The sequence below is a fragment of the Quercus lobata genome, chromosome 1 (assembly GCF_001633185.2).
Source record: "Quercus lobata isolate SW786 chromosome 1, ValleyOak3.0 Primary Assembly, whole genome shotgun sequence".
NCBI lineage: Eukaryota > Viridiplantae > Streptophyta > Magnoliopsida > Fagales > Fagaceae > Quercus > Quercus lobata.
Genome location: NC_044904.1, coordinates 7,325,140 through 7,337,371, shown reverse-complemented (window position 1 = coordinate 7,337,371; position 12,232 = coordinate 7,325,140). Strand labels below are relative to the sequence as shown.

The following is a 12,232-nucleotide window of genomic DNA, read 5'->3' as shown; positions in this document are numbered from 1 at the left end:
GTGTCCGGCCATGTCACAAGAGGTTTTTTTTTTTTTTTTTTTAACTCTTGACTAGTTTATAACTGTTAAAACAGAATATAACAATAAACAATACATGTAAAAGTCTCCTTTTGAGAGATAAACTTCAATCATGACACAGGTCTTCCAACCAAACAAAAACACCCTCACAACCCAAGCCATGAACAAATAACTGAAGAGAAACATTATTTGTAATTTCTCACAGAACAAAATACATAACCAGAATCCTCTACTTAACATGTGAACGTCCTTCAGCGTAGATTCCAAATCTGTTCTTACTTTTGTTAGACCTTCAAAAATCATCTAATTCGCCAACCTGATTAACTTTATTATTGGAAACAGTATCTAAGTGTTACAGATTTACAGTAATCATATATACATATAATGCATAAATCACTTTGGACAGTAATCAAACAAGTAAATCTAAACACACATCCATTTATGTTTGCATGAGTTCCCATCAAGTTTGCCACTACTAGGAAACAAAATCTGCTGCTTAACTAGGCAAGCCTATCATAATCACCGACATCGTTATATCACATGAATATTGGATGCTAAAAACAAATCAGTGAGGTAAAGATTAGCGAATTTTTACTTCCTCCGAGAAAGGAAAAAACGTTTTCTCCTACAAAAAAAAGAAAAGAAAAGAAAATACAACATCGGAGGACCAACTAAAAGGAACCCATGTATATCCTTTAAAAAAAAAAAAAAGGGATTAGCACCTGGCTGTTTTGCAGACAAGTATCCTAAACCACGCCCTGTAACCACATACACATTGCACCAACACAAAAACACCCTTTACACAAGCAAAACTCTACAATTTAGTATCTAGTTTTTACTGCTTTTGGGCAAGTATTATCCATGAAAACATAGCAGATTTTGACAATATATAACGTATCTGTTCTCTTTCGCATTTTTTTCAACATTATCACCTGCATTTACAATACAACTATCAGACATCAGCTTCTTTGCCTAACTCTCCTGCCATTGGTATCACCACCGTCTGAAAGTTGGGCCCAAACACTCCGAGATTTTGCCCCTCCACTGCTGCAATCCTCTTCACAACCTGCAATTGTCTTCAGAAGCTCTGACTGAAGTGCAGGGCAATTTTCCTTTAGATACTGGAAACCATCTGATCGCATCACAGCTGTAATAAGAAGGCCAAATGGAGAGCAGAAAATGAATATATTTACTATAAGGGAAAAATAATCATAATAATAAGGGAAATCATAATTCTGTGTTCAATCATAATGCATCTTACTAATTTTTTTTTAAATTAAAATTAAAATTAAATGCTCCTAAAAATATATATTTAGTAATACTAATTATTGTATCGCCACCATATCATATCCTGGTTTTGCAAGAACTGTTGTAAAACCATTTTTGTAGCATTTAACAATTTTTTTTTTTTTATAGGTAATAAAAGTTTTATTGATAAGAAAAGTGCTATGTGTTTACTATCCTTTTTATGATAGCAGACTTATTGCATTTGAAGCAAATACAAACAAATAAGAGGGAAAAAGCTAGGGGTGGCACAATTTGATACGACCCGCGAACCCGACACGACACGAAATTAGCAGGTTATGGATTAAGGCTTAACGGGTTTGTGTCATATTCAGGTTGACACGGCTAACCCGTTTAATAAACAGGTTGGGTTAGTGTTGAACACATAGAACCTGTTTGACTCGTCTGACCCGTTTAATTAAATGACATTTTACCAAATACCCTTTAAACTCTAGGTATATAAACATATTAGTTGTTGTGATTTATTTTCTTTGACATATTGTGATTGATTATTTGTGATATTGGGATATGCTTTAGTTTTGAATGATTATTTGTGATGCAATTACTCATTAGTTCTAAATTTTACATTAAAAATATTTATTTGTTTGTTTTTTCATAATTTTTTTTTTCATTTTGATAAAATCTGATAAACAGGTCGACACGACTGACCCATTTAATAAATAGGTCGTGTTAGGGTTGAGGAATCTTGACCCGTTTAATAAATATGTCAGGTTAGTATTGACCTATGTAGTCGAATACTCATGACTTGACACGACATGAACCCAACACGCGAACACGAATTGCCACCCCTAGGAAAAGCTAACAAAAATAAGGAAATCAAACATGGAAATACAATGCGTAAAACCCCAAATACAAGACCACTCAAACAAAGTCCTAGCTAGCAAAGACTTCAACAGATCTATAAGTCTCTCAATGTCCTCAAATGTTCGGGTATTGCGTTCCTTCCAGATTAACCACATAAGACACGCTGGTACCATATTCCAAACATTTGAAGAATAAGTCCCCAACCAATTTCTCTATGCAAACAGGAAAGAGACAATTGTATTTGGCATCACCCACTAAACCCTAAACATAAGGAAGACTTACTACACAAAGCATGAGCAAACTTACAATGGAGCAAAAGATGATCCACAATTTGCTCATCACGACATAAGCAATACTTATAAAAAAAACGACATAGGCAACACCAATTAACAAGAGGCAAATTCTTCTAAACAAGGTTATCTATTGTAAGAATCCCACACCTAGCAGCTGCCCATAAAAAGAAAGACCACCATTTTAGGTACCTTAGCACACCAAATGCTCTGCCAAGGGAAAGAAACAGAAGGGGCTTCCAATAATGAATTATAAAAAGAGACTTATCAAAAAAATAAAAATAATAATGAATTACAAAAAGAGGGCACATCAAAAACACCAGTACAAGTCAACTGCCAAATCAGCAAACTCACAATACAGTAACATATGATTCATAGTCTCTCCACTAGCTTTACACATACAACAGAAATCCACTAATGTAATACCATGTTTGACAAGATTATCAATTGTTAAAAAATATTCTAGACATGTCAGCTAAAAGACCTATTTTTCTTCCTTAAGTGTTCTAATCAATGGTGTAGGACTTCACACTGATCAAACCAGCCCACAAGAGAAAATGTCAGAAGTGCCAAACCTAAACTTATATCCAGGAACCTTGTTCAAGCTGGCTCCTGACCTAATAGTATTGAACATCATCTGAGATTGCCAAACATGGCTTTCAAGACAATTATTGACTGCTGGCTACCTGAAAGTAGCCTTCCCATGGACCAAATTGGACCAAATTAGGCCTAACAAGATCCAGTAAACCATCTAATGAAGTCCACTCCTTTCAGATCTAAGAATCTTTATTCCCAAATAGCCCCTTTGTCTCATCATATATTAGTGAGAACTAAAGAATAGGAATGTAGGATGGAGAGAGCAGAGACGGAGCTCCTACCAATATCGCACATCATCTGAGATTGCCAAACACTTCTTGACAATTGGTTACTTCTTAGTAGCCCTTTTCCCATGGACCAAATTAGACCAAATAAAATCCAGTAAACCATATATCTGAAGTCCACTCCTTTTCAGATCTAAGAATCTTTAATCCCAAGAAGTCCTTTGGTCTCATCATATCAGCAGGAGTAGAGAGTAGGATTGAGATAGAGAGAGACAGGTAATAAATTTCAATGAAAAATAGTTCAAAACTCATAGGTCTATCACGTAAACTCTTAGTGTCTTTAAGTCCTAACAGGACCCTGCGCTTGTGGGGCAGGGAATGGGGTTTGGAACTTCCATATTGTCTACACCTAATTAGGGCGTTTTACCACTGACTGAGAATACGTTTTCCCTTGAACACCTCTCCCCAATGCAACAGACATTAGGAAACTGATGCAGGACAAACACCAAAAGCAATTACAATAAAAGAGACAAAGAAGAAGAGGTTAAAAACCTAGGAGTCGGCACCTAGCCACCTAGGGTTGCTTGGAGTTGGACATCAAGTGAGATAGAAACTTAGGAATCAGAACCTAAAGTTGGCTGAAGTCAACACCAAAACATTGAAAAAATTCAAAGAGAAGTTTTATTGTAAAACTGTAACAACAGAGAACTCTGGGTGTGCTTAAATAAAGTTCTGAACTTACCTAACATAGAAAAAGAAACAATTATGACCAATTAATACATTCCACTAACCTAGTACGAAAAGGAAAAAAATCCCTAGACTAAGTAGGAAAGGAAATAAAATATTACAATACAAGTAAATAAAAATTGAAACCCCTCCATTGAATGAGATTTATTTAATCAATTAGGCCAACTGGTAGCAGGCCTTCAACATCCAGCCATGTGATATAGGGATTACTTCTGGTATCCGCCCAGAAAATGTTTTCCACAAAACTAATTGAACCTTACCAAAAGTGCTCTTAGGACTATTATGTTTAATTAAGAGAACCACAATCAATCCAGCCTATAAAAGGAATTAAGGATGAGAGGCAAAATTTATATTGAAACATAAAAGGTTCACCCAACACTGCAATCCACACAAAACACAACTTTCTTCTGAACTTCGCTATTTCAAACACACTTCCATGGGAAATGCATTCAAATAGTGCCTCTTAGACCTTCGTAATACGTTCAAACACTGAACTTACCATTGCTAGTAAGTCTCCATCTCATAAAATCAGCCCCACCCTCCAAAGAAAAAAGAGAATATATTAACTCTAAGGGAAGAAGTCCCTCCAACTCCCAATCATGTAAATGAAAATTACTAATAAATCTCTTGAACTCAACATGGAAGACACTAAAGCATCATTATCCATCGTAGTCAAATATAAATCATGATATATTTCCTTTAACGCTCTATCACCATATCACGCATCATACCAAAATCAAATTCTTGTACCAACCCTTAAATTTACAAGATAATAAAGTCGAGAATTTCCCCCAACCACCTCTAATTCCTCTCCAGAGACGACACCCATGGGGCCTACACACATCCAAAATAGTCCAACCACCCGCTACACACACCTAATAACACTTCTCTAGAAGTGGTCACTCTCTTCTCCAAACCTCCAAAACCAATTACCCTGCAAGACTTGTTTAAAAGTGATCATCTTCCTCACACCCAACCCTCCATGATTTATCAAAGAGAAAACCTTACTCCAATCCATCAAATCATATATATATAGCAAAAGTCTATGCTAAGGCTCCACCATTTGTCATGATTAGAGCATCCACTGCTTGAAATGTGGCAGTTTCTTTAATCTATTCAGAACCATGTGGACTAACACATCATGACAAGTCAGCAAATGTAATACATCAAATTTATTGACCTTATATGTGCCATGTGTTGAGGAGCTTAAATGCATTTATTTAGCATCATTTTTATGTCCAAGTTCATTCTTATCTGTGAGCATTAATTTTAAATTTGTCCAATCAATTTTCCTAACCATTCCTTTTTGAGTGGCTGTATATTTATTTATTTATTTTTCTAAAATTGCATTAATTGGTTGTGCATTTATAATGCTGACTATACATACTTCAGAACAACGTCGTTTTGTAGTGTACGCATTGCTACAAAATATGGTGAGGAATGTGGTGGCTTAACTTTGGGATCAGTAAGAGCACCTCAAGGGTGTAGCCTGTGGAAGAGTATTAAGGTCGGATGGGCACTTTTTAGCAAAATTTGTCTTTTGAAGTGGTAGATGGCACTTGACTAAGTTTTAGCATGATGTTTGGTGTAAAAGTCATTGTCTAAAGGAGTTGTACCTTGACTTGTACGCTTGCTCGTTTGATCAAAATGAATAAGTCCAATCAGAAATGGAGAGTCCGCGGTTGGGAAGGCCCAGATTTGGAATGTGAGATTTCATAGAAGTTCATGATTGGGAGTTGGAGTCAGTAGGTTCTTTCTTAGATCTTCTATACTCCAATATCCCTACGAGGGAGGGGTGTGACAGGGTGATATGGAAATTGAAAAAGAGCAATGAATTTATTGTTCGCTTTTATCGTGAGGCTCTCCGTGGTGCACCAAATAACTCTTACCCATGGAAGACTATTTGGTGTGTTAAGGCTCCCAAGAGGCTCTCTTTCTTTGTTTGGACCACAGCATGTGAGAAAATTATTACTTGTGATAATCTTATCAAGCAGGGATTTAACTAAGTTAAGTGACTTGTATGTTCTGATATAGTGGAGAGACAATAGATAAGTTGTTGATTATTGTGGTGTTGCCTATGATTTATGTAGCCTAGCGTTTTAGAACTTTCGGGATTCATTGGGTGTTAACAAGGAGGGTGCTCGATGCTTTGTTTGGATAAGAAATTGGTTTGGGATACACTCTTCTGCGATCTAGAACATTGTACTGCTATCTTTAATGTGGCTATTATGGAAGGAGAGAAATAGTCATACGTTTGAGAATACAAACAGATCTCAAACAGATCAATGAATCAACTGGAAGCATTGTTGGTGCACACTTAATTTGATTGGTCTCAAGTATGGGGGTCTTACAAATTGTGACACACTTATAGGTTATAGAGTGCTTATCATCATGAGCACGATGTAATTTATTTTATTTGTTAGAATTATGGTCAAATGATTAAATTCACCATTGCAAAGTAGTAAATTCTAAGTTTGATCCACGTCTCCGCTCTACATCCCATTTAAAATGTTAAAATCTCAAGTGTTGAGTCTCATTTATTAAGGGGGAGTTTAGACCCACACGTAAGGGGGAGTGTTAAAATTATAGTTAAATAATTAAATTTATCATTTCCTAATAGCTTAAACTTTTGAGACAATCGGTAATTTATCAATATTAATAAATTTTCTTACTTTTTTTTTCTTTTCTTTTTTTTTTTTGAGGTGTAACCTCACCAAGGCAGGACCCTTTGGACCCAACCTTGGGGAGTAAGTCAAGAATACAAAATCCCACCCACCATAACCATGTATCGGGTAATCCAAGATAACTCCTAGTGGGGATCGAACCTAGGATGTCTAGGTCTACAATCGTCACAAGCCTCCAACCACTAGGTTGCAATGGTTGCATCCTGACGGGTTAAATTTTCTTACTTATCAAATATATATATAAGGCAAGAAATCAATTTATCACTAAATGTTATCATAAACATGACAATCTATAGCTATTGATAGTAAATATATCACAATTAGGAAATAAGGCAAAGACTAAAGTTGGTTTCTTCTTGAAACTATATCTATATAGCAAGAAAGTGTTTTATTGTTTGATGATAAACATGAGAAAAAAATTAATACTTACAAATAAGGATTCAAACTTGAACCTAAATATGATGCTAAATAAATGCATTTATTTCATTCCACATGTATACTCCTAACTTTGTTGTGCTTCTTTGAAATTATTGGTAAATATTTTCTGTAATTTTTCTAAGGTTGTTTGTCAGTTAATGCAATTATTAGGTTTTTTTTTTTTTTTTTTTAAGAAATAAAATCTTTTATTAGAAAAAATGACACATAACACAATGTGTACAAACCATTTTCAAAGAATGAAATTATTAGTTATAGGTAATGCCTTTCCTTGTTGTAATTTATAAGGGCACCTTTTGCAGATACAAGCATTTTAAAAATTTTGACAATACATTTTGTTGTATAAAGGCCATATGACAAAATTCACAAATTTGTGTTGATAGAAATCCTGATAAGTATGTATCTTTAATTTAAAGCACTAAAATTTAATACAAAAGGCCATCAGAATTGAAAATTTGGGTGGGTTTTTTTTATCAAACCATTTGGTTTCAAAATCTTGAGCAAATATATGTACCATTCTATTTAATCAAACAATTAAACAGTTTACAATATTGTATACTTATCACTAATAATCCCACGCATAGCGCAAGTTACAATATAGTGATACTTCACCACCCCCTACCCCACAGAAAGTGTCGTTGTATCTCTCCATTCACTTAGCCACCTGATTAGAAATAGAAAACAACAATAGGAAATAAATAGGGAGACTAGGCCCGTTTGGTACATGTGTTTAAAAACTGAAAATTGTTGTTTGAAAACATCTGTGGAAATACGTGTGGGTGAAAAAGTATATAAAAATACGTGTAATACTATTTAAAAACTGAAAATGGTTGTTTGAAAACACAAACCAAACACCCCCTAGAAAGTGTTATCTTGAGAAGGGTAAGATGAGCACCCCTTTAAAAGGTACAACTTTTTCCACTCTAATAGCCATTTTTATATCCTTCAAGAACTGTATTCCAAACCATAGATACCTTGCATGAATCACCCAAAGGCAATACATAAATAAGTCATCTACAATGAACCCACCTTTTTTTGATGAGTAATAAAAATTTTCTTCCAAATCCTGCAATACTTCCATCATCTTCAAACTCTCTAACTGAGCTGCCTCTATTTCACTAATGGTTGAAAAAAACAAGCCATCTACCTCAGGTCTCCAATTCTCAGGCTCACAATACATGTTGCTATAAAATTGAACAATGTTTTCCCAAAGTGCCTCTGTATCAGACAGCATCACATTATCAACTCTAAGGTTGTTGATGGCATTGTACCTTCTATGAGAGTTAGCTAGACGATGGAAAAATCCGATATCCTTATCCCCTTTTTCCGAGTAGAGAACCCTTCATTTTTTCCTCCAGCTTCTTCCAGCAGTAAAACCAAATCCAACTCCAGTTTTGTCTGGCTCGATTTGATTTCTCTCACCATCATACAGTCCTCTCTCTCCTTCTAGCACATCCAGCTTATGAACCTGGTTTAACTGCTCACAAGAAAGCAATGCAGCCAAGTCCTCCACATTCCCAACCTCCCCCACTGGAATTATATCACTCCTGCTCAAATTTACTTCCAACTGATACAGCTTCAAAGCACAAAGGCATAGATTACACTCAAGTGCACCACCGATAAAATGGTATCATCTGCAAACAAAAAGTGAGACACTAACAAAGCTTTGGAGGTGGCCTTGCCCACTCTAAACCCATCCAATAAACCTCCCTCCACAACTCTCAAGAGCATGTGACTAAGAACTTCCACTACCAGAATAAACAACAATCTATAACCATCAACCTCCAACTCCTGAATGAAATCTGTGGGAAAATCTAGTGTTGTTTTTTTCCCTCCTTAACCACTATGAACTTTTGAAGCCGTAAGATCTCTTCAAGTGAGCAAGGTTTCACAAATTTGCTTCAACTCTTCTCTACTAACTTCATCATCTCAGGACAAACCTTCCTATCCCCTCTTTTGCATCAAGGAACGCAATATCAGCCAATGGCCTTTTTTTTTTTTTTTTTTGGTAACCCCACATCTCCAAACTCTTGCTTATTCCACACCTGCAAATCCTCCTTGAGCACCTCGAGTTTGTTAGCTAAAACAAAACTCAAGCGCCCTTGAAAGTTATAGCCATCCCACAGGCCTTTTACTCAATCCAAAAAACACAAATCTTCAAATTTGAAGAAGAATCTTCCCATCCTCATACCACCATTGTCCAAAAGAACACCAAAATGGTCCAAAAATAGGCAAGGAAGTAACCACTGTATACTCCTATTCCATGGATACCAAAAACCTATTGATCTGAAACATGGACAGATTGTCTTGGTTGCTCGACCATTTATAAGAGCCTCCTTCCAAAAGTAGATCAATTAAATTCATACCTAAAATGAACCCTGAAAATCACCTAAGAGAGCAAAAAATCTAGTACAACCCAGCCTCTAGCTAGGGAAGCAAACGATTTTAAAACCCCCAACTACACACAAAACCACTTTCATCTTTCATAAGCTCCAGCCAACTCCTCCCACAACCCTCTCCTAGCACTGTCTTCCACCTTTACTGAGTGAAAAGCCCTTTTATTAGATACCTTCTAAAAAATTGAAAGATACTTAAGCTCAAATCTTTTTTGATACTTAATCTCAGATCTGTCCCTATTATTCATCAAAAAAATTTGTCCTTAGTTATGTGAATTTTAAAGTAAGGGATTTTCATAGTTGTCAAAAAAATATGCGTAGAAGGGTCTGGTAGGACTTTGTATTTTCTTCTTGTTTGCTAACCAAAAAAAAAGCCTTCCCCTATACTTCCAAAAAATCTACATATGTAATGTGTTAATAACTGAAAATAACATTTACATACACACATACATGCAATCACGCATATACAGATAAAGATATATAACATCACATATATATATATATATATGCAGTCTCAGCCTAAATTGAAAAGGCCATATGAATAGACAGATAAGAGTACTAAAAATCCACAAAAGGCCAAGTATTTGCAACAGAACACCCTGAAAATGTAATTTGTTTGCCAACTTCTTACAGAAAATTTTGAAGAAACTACTTCCATTTTAATTGCTTCCCTTAAACCGAGAAGTAACAAGAGTTGATAGCAAAGAGAACAACCATTTTTAGTCATAGCCAAAATCCCTAAAAACATGTTTGAATATAAAGCTGTCATGTCGGCTGATTTTGGGGTTTCTAAACAGACTCATGAAAACCTTGCTATGCATCAACATCAACACCTTCTCTAAAATACAAATTGTTGTGTAACTGTTAACAAGGCAATATTATAGTCAACATTAATGAATTCATGTAAACAAATTTATTTTTTCATTCCATAATCTTTACCAGAAAACTTAAATTATGAAAAAAATACTTCATGTTAAAATGAAAATATACCTGCAAGGTTCTCAGAAGCAAATCTAAGGCAAACTTCTTTTAATTCGGTGGCGTGATAGCGGTCAGCTAAGGCAAGAATTTCAGCAACGGAATTGACTGATATATCCTTGCAGAGGTGAGACTCACACATCATTCTAAGCCTCTCCAAACCATACCGATCGGCTGCTGCTAACAACTTAGCCGTCAACGTGTCTGATACCGGGGACGTACAAGACGAGCTTGACGACACAGACTCCACTTCTTCTGTAAGGGAATCTCTGTATATAAAATGCAGCATGGCCTATTGGACATACCATGACAAGCAGTAGTGAACTGTAAAATACCACCACAAGAGCACAAGTGCTGACCCATGCCTCAACACTAACACAAACACTGACAGAAATGAAACAACAATTATATATATTTTTTCTTTTTTTTCTTTTTTCTTTTTTTTACCTTAAAAACCTTAGGTTCGAGGTCGGTTACTGCAATCTCCTGCTTATCTTCCTCCAAGCCATCGAAAAATTCAGATCGAAACAAAGGGGAACGAGCTGCGAGTACTAGCTTATGAGCACGGAACTTTTGCCCTGCCACATCGAAAGTAATATCGGAAGCTTCCATATTTTCTAATAGTACACCAAAATGTGCTCCAATATCGGACTCTGGAACCCTAATTGAATGTAATCGCGGACAATCCGTGGCCGAAACCACTACTCCAACAGTACAATTTATTTTCAAGCAATCATCCTTCAAATAATCTGAGCTCTCAAGCAAATTTCGTCTAAAAAACCTCTTGTATCCCCTAAATTACACAATATGAAAATTTTTCTAAAACATGTTGATTATTGATCAAAAGCTTAATTCAAAGAGTGAATGAAAATGGAATGGAATGGAATGTACCGTACCACATGCTACCGCGATATTTGAGAGTGTATGGACCGCTTTCGAGTGCGCGATCGAAATGGCTATGGACTTTGTGTTTTCCTTTGCCGCTTTGATCGACTAGGGTTAATTCGAACAAGGCTCGGACGTCGGTGCCTTCGCTGGCGAGAGCGATGAAGACCGAAACGTAGGCGGAATTGTCCTCGGGGTTTTTCCCGTCGGGATAGAAATATATCGCCCACTGGTATCCTCCGACGGTGAAATTGTCGCTCGCGATGTGCTTCCCTACTCCCATGCCTTTCGCCAACGAGTAGCCTTGGATCACGAACTTGTGCGAACCGTTCACCGTCTCCGTCAGCGACCGCGACTGGCTCGATGGACTCGTCTCCGCCATGTTTTCTAGGGTTCAGCTCATAGAAATTGGAAATCGGAAATCGGAAATTGAATTGGAATTCTCAATTTGATTCTGCAACGCAATGCGAGAGAGAGAGAGAGAGAGATAGAGAGAGAGAGAATTAGGGTTTTCTCTTTGGGAAGATGAAAGAGTCACGGTGCGTGTCGGAGATGGAAGTGCCACGTCATGGTGAGGAGGGCTCTCGAGGTTAGTTTATCTGGCCTTTGGAGTATAGTGAAATGACTGGATTGTCCCTATTTTTTTGTGAAATGACGAGGGAGTACCGTGATTTTGTGACGTGGAGGGGGTGTTTTGTTGGTTTTATCTCAGAGTACTGCTTTCGTACTCGCGCTCATTTATCTTTGTGCCGTTTCTGGTTTTTCCGTTACGGTTTATCAAAATGTCTGAAAAAAATTTTTTGATACGTTGCCAGTTAGAAATTTTAGGGTAAAAATAAGGGTATGATTAATATGTGCCTTTAGGGTAC

General features: G+C 36.5%; 1 pseudogene across 1 annotated transcript; it reads right to left on the bottom strand.

Annotated features, from left to right (window-relative positions):
• Window positions 1-793: 793 nt before the first annotated feature.
• Window positions 794-11,952, bottom strand: LOC115976614 (annotated as a pseudogene). Its single transcript, XR_004088346.1, has 4 exons — window positions 11,375-11,952; window positions 10,926-11,271; window positions 10,491-10,770; window positions 794-1,165 (listed from the first exon to the last, which is right to left on the bottom strand). The product of XR_004088346.1 is annotated as a BTB/POZ and MATH domain-containing protein 4-like (transcript).
• Window positions 11,953-12,232: the final 280 nt, after the last annotated feature.